The 9,281-nt window shown below is 38.5% G+C and overlaps 1 pseudogene; it reads left to right on the plus strand.

Annotated features, from left to right (window-relative positions):
- The first annotated feature begins 5,241 nt into the window (after positions 1-5,241).
- Positions 5,242-8,738, plus strand: LOC148001194 (uncharacterized; annotated as a pseudogene).
- Positions 8,739-9,281: the final 543 nt, after the last annotated feature.

Genomic DNA, 9,281 nt, shown 5'->3' on the forward strand with positions numbered 1-9,281 from the left:
CTGCCTTGGAGACCCGGACTTGGGCTGTATTATTCCCAAGCATCCCTTCCTTATGTGATCCACCCAAATTCATTACATGGTCTTTTTTTTTTCATTTATTATATATAAGTACACTGTAGCTGTCTTCAGATACACCAGAAGAGGGCATCAGATCTCTTTACAGATGGTTGTGAGCCACCATGTGGTTGCTGGGAATTGAACTCAGGACCTCTGGAAGAGCAGTTGGGGCTCTTAACTGCTGAGCCATCTCTCCAGCCCGGTCTTTTTCATCTATCATTTACCTCCTCTCTTGGACTTGCTTTTTTCTCTTCTCCTTCCCCTCTTCACATGGCTCAGGTTGCTGTGCACTTTGGTTTTTCTCAGATGTCCCTGCCTTTATGTCTACTCTCCCCTTTACTCAATATATAATCTTTCTAATCCACCATATTTAGAAGCAGCCATGTCCCTTCCTTTTTATTTCTTTTTCCATTGACCTCCCATTAACACCTACTTGTTGTAACGTCCATGCCCACTTCTTGCTCCAATTGTAACTTTTTAAATTTGAGTGAAGTTTATCTACTGCACATCCCAAGACATGAGGTAGAGATGCTGGACTGCACATTGAGCAAAGAAGTGCAGGCCAACAGGAGCCGGATGTAGATCTCTCCTGAGAGACACAGCCAGAATACAGCAAATACATAGGCGAATGCCAACAGCAAACCACTGAACTGAGAATAGGACCCCCGTTGAAGGAATCAGAGAAAGGACTGGAAGAGCTTGAAGGGGCTTGAGATCGAATATCAAAAGCAACCAGAGCTTCCAGGGACTAAGCCACTACCCAAAGACTATACATGGACTGACCCTGGGCTCCAACCTCATAGGTAGCAATGAATATCCTACTAAGAGCACCAGTGGAAGGGGAAGCCCTTGGTCCTGCTAAGACTGAACCCCCAGTGAACGTGATTGTTGGGGGGAGAGCAGTAATAGGGGGAGGATGGGGAGGGGAACACCCATACAGAAGTGGAGGGGGAGGGGTTAGGGCGATGTTGGCCGGGAAGCCGGGAAAGGGAATAACATTCAAAATGTAAATAAGAAATACTCAAGTTAATAAAAAAAAATAAAATAAAAAAATCCAAAGACTGTTTTATTAGCATGGAAACAGAACTTTCTGCCCATCAGTCACAGGTCGTAGTGCATGAAAAATTAGAAAGAGGTTAAGAAACAGACTGAATTGTTTTGTCTGAATTTAAATAATGTCAATTAATGATTGTTGAGCACAAATGTAATATCTTTGACAAGTCACTCATCTGTTTCTTTTTATCTTGGTAAATAACCAGCCTTAAATGGTTACACATGCATTCGTGTGTGTGTGTGTGTGTGTGTGTGTGTGTGTGTACTTACTGAGAGTAAAACTTCTGAATACAAAGATCTACACAGAACCTATGACTGGGCTTGGCATGAACTCTTCTGTGATGTTCATCCTCTTCAGAAACAGTGAGAACTGTATCTGTCAAAATTATACTTTTCTTGTCTTCACTAATTTGCTTTTCTTCTTCCTTTTGCGTTTTCATTCAAGAAATATTATATTAATTTTTTCACTGAAAATAGATCTCTTCTCTTATATAATATATCAGTACCACTGTGTCTCCTCCCTACTCTTTCCAGTTTTACCTCCTCCTTTCATACTTTCCTCTCTCCAAGATCTCCACCCCATATGTTTTACCTTTAGAAGATAGCAGATTTCAGAGAGCAAACTCAAGCAGAGCAAGTAAAATGGAAAAGACATGTTGAAAGTCCTCAATGTGAAGCTGGGCATGGTAGGCAAACAGGAAGAAAAGAGCATCAAGCTCAAGGAAAGGAACAGAGCCATACATCCAGTGTTAGCATTACCACATGTCACCAAGCTAATCATCATAGCACATAAAGGAGGACGTGACTGAGACCCATGCAAGCTCCCCTTTTCACTTAAGTGTCTGTGAGGATCTTGAAACCCCAGGCAGTGTAAGGACTGGGTTCCCTCTGATGCTCAGCTCCTCAAATTAAACCAAATATTAGATGGCTACTCAAAAAACTCATTATCCCCTTGGCTCAGCACAGTTGCAGGCAAGAGAGAGTCAGTGAGGGATGGTATAGCTTGTACTGTGTCCAGAATTACGTTTCTGTGGCCTGTAGAGTACCCCCACCCCACAAAGAGACTAGAACATAGGGGTGAAGTCTCCAAGCCTGCACCCCCTTTATTTTTACATTTAGTGAGCTGTGTGAATGTTGTCCAATACAATGTGGCCCTGTGGTCAGATTACAGAGAGCAAAATGTTTTTCTTGGAATCGGCATGGATAGTTTAGACAGCTCCTTGGCTAACACCACAGTGAACTGTAAATCTGTCCCAATACCAGACCTTGCTAGGTATAAAGATGGGTACCTCAGACTCTGTCCTTCATTAATAGCAGTGGTCCCTAGAGTCACCCTCTGAATTCCGTGGGAGTTGCCAGTGCCTTAAATTCCTGTAGTAATCTGCCCATGCTCTCTGATTCCAGCTCGTTCTCCCTGCACTTCCTCTCTTCCTCTGTCTCCTCTCCAAATGATCCCTACCGCTTCTTTGCCCATTTAGCACAGTCCACCCATAGAGTCTCTTCTATTTGCCGTTTTCTCTGATTTTTCAGTCCCTTTGTCATTTTGATATAGGAGGCATATTGGAGGGTTTATTGATTTTTTTTGGTTTTTTTTTTTGTTTTCTAGTTAATCTTGTATCAAATGTTTTAAAGCTGTACAAAGTGGGTAGTAGAATTTTTAGGGTCACTGATGTATATTGTCATATCATTTACCAATTAGGATATTTTCATTTCTTACTCTCCAAATTATATCCCCTTGATGTCCTTCCATTGTCTCATTGTTGTAGGTAGAACTTCATGCCATACATTGAATACATATAGAGACTGGTCAGCCTTGCCTTGTTCATCATTTTAAGGAATTCTTTTGACTTTGTTTACCTTTAATTTGATGATATCGGCTTACAGTAAATTTTAATTATTATATTTGTATTCATCCCTTATATCCCAAAAGTTTTTTAAAAAGTTTTTATTGGATATTTTTTATTTACATTTCAAATGTTATCCCTTTTCCCAGTTTCCTGTCCATCAATGCACTTAAGACAGATAAGTGCACCAAACTGAAAAAGAATATATAGGCAACAGCTTTTGGCATAGCCCTTGTTTTAGTTGTTTGGGATCCACGGAAGGCCCAGCTGCATATCTATTGCATATGAGCAGGGAGTCGTAGGTCCAGCCCATCCATGTATATTCCTTGGTTGTTGGTTAAAACTCTGAGAACCCAAAGAATCGAGGTTGGTTGATTCTCTTGATCTTCCTGTGGAGTTTCTCTCCCCTGGGAGACCACAATGCCTCCTCCTATTTTTGCATAAGGGTCCTGAAGCTCCATCAACTGTTTGGCTAAGTGTGTCTGTATCTGTCTGAATCAGGTGCTGGGTGAAACTTCTTGGAGGACAACATGCTCCTGTCTGAAAGCTTAACACAGTATTGTTAATAGTATTAGTGATTAGTGCTGCACCATGGAATGGGTCTCAATTTGGCCAGGTTATTGGATGGCAATTTCCTGTGTCTCTCCTACATGCATGCATTTGTTGTAGACAGGGTTGACATTGTTGAGCGTAGGTTGGACTCCCTATTGCACTACTGGGGTTCCTGCCCGGCTACAGAAGGTATTCTCTTCAGGTTTGTTATCCCAATGTAGTGAGTTACAGCTAATGTCACCCACATTGCTTCTTGATTGCCTCAGTTATCCTATGGAGATGTTCCTCACCTCCTCACCCCTGTCAGGTACAGATTTATAGTCATTTTCTGGCCATCCAGCCATTTCTCCTGTCCTTTTCCACACCTGATCCTTCCTGAATCCCTCATTCTCCTTCCCATCTCCTCTCGATTCGAGGTCCCCACCAATATCTTCCTCTATTTTATTTCTGCCTCTAAGTGGGATTCAGTCATCCTTGCTTGGACCTACTTTCTTGTTTAGCTTCCTTGTGCCTGTGGTGTGTAGCATGGTCCCTGTATGATCCAGCGAGTCTTTCCTGATAAGTGAGTACCATCCATGTCCTATGGGGACTGGGTTACCACACTCAGGATTATATCGTCAAGTTCCTTCCATTTGCCTGCAAAATTTATGGTGTCTTCGTTTTTAATAGGTGAATAGTAATCCATTGTGTAGACGTACCGCATTTTCTTTATTCATTCTTCACTCAAAGAACATCTAGGTTGTCTCCAGTTTCCAGCAGGTAGGATAAAGCTCTAGGAATAAAGCCCAACAGACACTTGATAAAATCCAAGACCCCTTTCAGGTTCAAGGTATTATAGAATTCTGAGATAAACATAATGAAAACTATTTAAAGCAAACCAATAGCCAACATCAAGCTAAATGGAGAGAACCATAAAGTAATTACACTGTAATCAGGACAAAACAATGCAGCTTTCTCTCTCCCTGTCTATTCAATAGAGTACTTGAGTTTTTAGGCAGAGAAATAGGAAAAAACCAAAACAACTAAATGAGTTTATGATAAACATTGGAAAGGAAGAAGTCAAAGTAGAGCTGTTTACTGATGATCTGATAGTATAAGTGAGTGACCCCCAAAATTCTATCAGAGTTCCTGCAGCTGATACCCACCATCAGCAATGTCATGGATACAAAATTAACTATACAAAACAGTAGCCCTTCTTTATATAAATGATAACTGGGCCAAGGAAGTAATAAGAGAAGCAACATACTTTACAATAACCTCTAATAATATGAAGTATCATTTTGTAACTAACCCAGCAAGTGAAAGATCTCCCTGTTAAGTATTTCAAATCCCTGAAGAAAAAAATTGAAAAAGATTTCAAAGGAAGTAAAAAAATCTTCCATGCTCATGAATAGGTAGGATTTGTAGTAAAAATGGCCATCTTACCAAAGCCTCAGTGCTTTTGTAGTTAGTAATTATTTATACAACATCTATGATGTGTGCTTAGCATTGTTGATCTATATACTGGTCTCTTCATGTCTCTCCAGTGGCATTTCCCTTGCAAGTGTCTATCTTATTCAAAAGGTGAGGAAGTGAGAGTTTTGAACGTTATCATTCAGTTTCCTTCTACAATGAATTAGTGGTAACATTACAACTTTTCTATCATTAAATAGCTAGAGAAAACACTAGAATAATGTGAATATATGGTCAATGAAATATACATGTTCAATATGTATACATGCTTTGTTTTGTACACATGAATGTGATATCTGAGAAAGCAGTGACATATGAGGACATTCATGTGAACTTTACTCGGGAAGAATGGGCTTTGCTGGATCCTTCCCAGAAGAGTCTCTACAGAGATGTGATGCTGGAGACCTACGGGAACCTCACTGCTGTAGGTAACGCTGTTCTTGTTTCCTTTTTAAAATAGGGGGGCAACGATTTTTGTTTATTTGTTTGCTTCATTGCTTTCAATTGAGAAGGAGGGAAAATGAGGTGAATTAATTAGGCATGGTTCTAAGGTTCACTTAAGATAGTACCTAAAATATCCCCTAAATTCCATTAATATGTCATGCATTTTTCTGGTACTGTGTTTTAGGCTATTACTGGAAAGACCACAGTATTGAAGAAAATTGTCAAAATTCTAGAAGACATGGAAGGTAATTTTTTAGTGCATTCTGATCCAAATATGCCCCTCAAGAAATTTTAATGTTTTCTTGAAGTTTTAGTTAAGAGCCTCACCCTAAATCAGCAGAGCTGTAAGGATATTGGTTATTAAATTCTTACAAATGCATGTGTTTCTGTGTCGATTTGTGTTTGCAAGGCATTCCTTTAAGATAGAATACATGGAAGCAATGCCTTAACAAGAAGTAGGATTTCAATTACAGCTCCCTTAGAGCTACTCTGTCAAAATGCCAGTTTGCTTAGTCTTGTAACACTAAGATATAATAGCAGTGTACATGTTGAACATGTGATGCTTATATATCCAGAAGCTATGAGTAAGCAAATAGTGCATAGTAAAGCAGATGTTACTCATTTACTTGTAGTAAGCTGCTTAACTTTAGTGAGAGGGGCAGTTCAAGAAGGTTAAAAAAGGTGTGGAGAAAACTTAATCAAAATACCACATGTCTATGAGCAAAACATCTCAAAGTGTGTGAATGCAATGTGGATACATTTTATTTGTTATTCTTCCTTTATAATTGGTGTATTATAATGGACAGATATATAATTATTGCTATCTTTATCAAAGTAAATCTCTGTCTCTTATCAATCATGTATCTATGTACCTATTTATTTATATATTTATTCATCTATCTATTTATCTTTTTATTGATCTATCCTTTTATCTACTCAATATAAGAAATACAACAATATTCCTAAGGGATATTGACACACTTTACTTATCTCTGTCCCAGTACAATTAGAAGATATGTACTTTTCCCCACTTAGTGTAAATTTGTTGAATCTGATACCATTTTAAAGTTAATTGATTTTCCAGTTGTATTATGCATACATCAACAACCTCAGACTGCAGAAAATTTTGATGAGTATTAGTAATGTAGAAATTTTCTGTGCATCCTGGTTGAAGTTGAAAATGTTGAATGGGCCACATAATAGAAAAATTTATGAATGCAATCTTGAAGTAAAACTGTGATTTCTAGCAGTTTTGATTCATAAAGTTAAAATTATTTATTAGTATACTGAGTGTATTAAACTGTCCATATGTGCCATTACATACACAAGCATGAAATAATTCATATTGTAGAGAAACTCTGAATATATGCAATCTGATAATGATATTCTATATCACAGCCATCTTCAGTGGAATGAAAGAATTCACACTGGAGAGAAAACCTATGAAGGTGTACAATACAAAGAAGGGTTTGCAAGTCACAATGATCTTCATACACATAAAATCACACTTACTGAAGACTTTGTTCACTGTAGGACTGTTCAAGTAAACAGAAAAGCACAAACAGGAGAGAAACCTTATGGATTTAACCAATGTGAAAACAGCGTTGTATCAAACAGCCATCTGAGATGCCATAGCAAAAGTCATACTGGAGAGAAACCCTATGCATGTAACCAAAGTGACAAAGCCCTTGCTCAATACGACCATCTTCAAAACCATACAAAAACACATACAGGAAAGAAGCCCTATGAATGTAACCAATGTGGTAAAGCCTTTTCATGGCAAATCTCTCTGCAAAACCATGAAAAAACACATACTGAAGAGAAGCCCTATGAATGTAACCAATGTGGTAAAGTCTTTTCATGGCACAGGTCTCTGCAAGCCCATAAAAAAACACATACTGGAGAGAAGCCCTATGAATGTAACCAATGTGGTAAAGCCTTTTCATGGCACAGGTCTCTGCAAGCCCATAAAAAAACACATACTGGAGAGAAGCCCTATGAATTAACCAATGTGGTAAAGTCTTTACATGGCACAACTCTCTGCAAGTCCATAAAAGAACACATACTGGAGAGAAGCCCTATACATGTACCCAATGTGGCAAAGCCTTTGCTGAATATGGGTATCTTCAAAGACATAAAAGAATACATACTGGAGAGAAGCCCTATGAATGTAACCAATGCGGTAAAGTCTTTTTATGGCTCAGGTATCTGCAAGACCATAAAAGAGTACATACTGGAGAGAAGCCCTATGAATGTAACCAATGTGGCAAAGCCTTTGCCCTTTACAGTGATTTTCATCTCCATACAAGAACTCATACTGGAGAGAAGCCCTATGAATGTAACCACTGTGGTAAAGTCTTTTCTTATTACAGAAATCTTCTAATCCATCAAAGAACACATACTGGAGAGAAGCCCTATGAGTGTAACGAATGTGGTAAAGCCTTTGCTTGTCAGAGCAATCTTCGAAGCCATATAAGGACTCATACTGGAGAGAAGCCCTATGAATGTAACCAATGTGGTAAAGTCTTTTCATGGAAAAACGCTCTTCAAAGCCATCAAAGAACACATACTAAAGAGAAGCCCTGAGTGTAACCAATGTGGTAAAACCTTTGCTTATCTCAGTGATCTTCAAAGCCATACAAGAACACATACTAAAGGGAAGCCCTATGCATGTAACCAATGATGTAAAGCCAATGTTTATCAAAGGGATCTTCAATGTCATAAAAGAAGACATACTGGAGAGAATCCCTAGGAATGTAACCAATGTGGTAAAGCTTTTGTATGTCATAGCATTCTGAAAAAGCCATAAAAGAACTCATACTGGAGAGAAGCCCTATGCATGTAACCAATGTGGTAAAGCATTTGCATGTCAAAGCAATCTGCAAACCAAAAAAAGAACTCACATTGGAGATAAGTCCTATGCATGTAACCAACATGGTGAAGCCTTTATTAATTACAGCCATGTTCAAAGCCATAAAACAACATACTGGAGCGAAGCACTTTACCTGTAACCAATGTGGCATAGCCTTTGTACAAAATAGAAATCTTCAATGGCATAAAACGATCACATACCGCTGAGAATTCCTGTGCATGAAAGCAATGTGATAAAGTTTCTGCATGTCATAGCAGTCTGAAAAGCCATAAAACTTCAGAGAAGCCAAGTGCATTTACCTAATGTGGCAAAACCTTTGCACAGATCGGAATTCTTGAAAGGCATAAAAAAAGTCACATACTGCTGAGAATTTTTGTGAATGTAACCAATGTAATAAACGTTTTGCAGATTACAGTGATGTTCAAAGAAATAAAAGAACACATTCTGGAGAGAAGCCCAATTAATTAACCTATATCATAAATATCCTTCCTTTCATAGTCAACATCAAAGTCATAAAAGGACACATACTATTGAAAAACCCTATGAATATAACCAATGTGGTAAATCTTTTGAACAGAATAGTGATTTTAGAGTCATAAAAGAACTCTTTTGAATGTAATCAATATGGTGAAGCCTAAGCATGTTACAGCCATTAGCAAAGTCATAAAATATCACATGATGTGCAAAAGTCCGGTGAATGTAAGCATTCTGGTAAAGCCATATCACAGCTGTGATCTTCAAAGTCATAAATGAATGCCTCCCAGAGAGAAGCCCTATGAATATAACCAATGCTGTAAAGCCTTTGCTCATTATGGTGGTCTTCAAAAAAATTCCAAATGACACCATGCAGTGAGCCCCTATGCATATATCAACTTGATTAAGCCTTCGCATATCAGAGTCATCCTCTAATGCATGAAAGCATTCATATAGGAGAGCCACAGTGGGTTTGTGTGTCTGACTCTTTTGCCTGAACTTACAATGCTTTTCCAAGTAGTTAATTACCTTGC

Source organism: Rattus norvegicus, chromosome 14 (genome assembly GCF_021556685.1).
Source record: "Rattus norvegicus strain SHRSP/BbbUtx chromosome 14, alternate assembly SHRSP_T2T, whole genome shotgun sequence".
Lineage (NCBI taxonomy): Eukaryota > Metazoa > Chordata > Mammalia > Rodentia > Muridae > Rattus > Rattus norvegicus.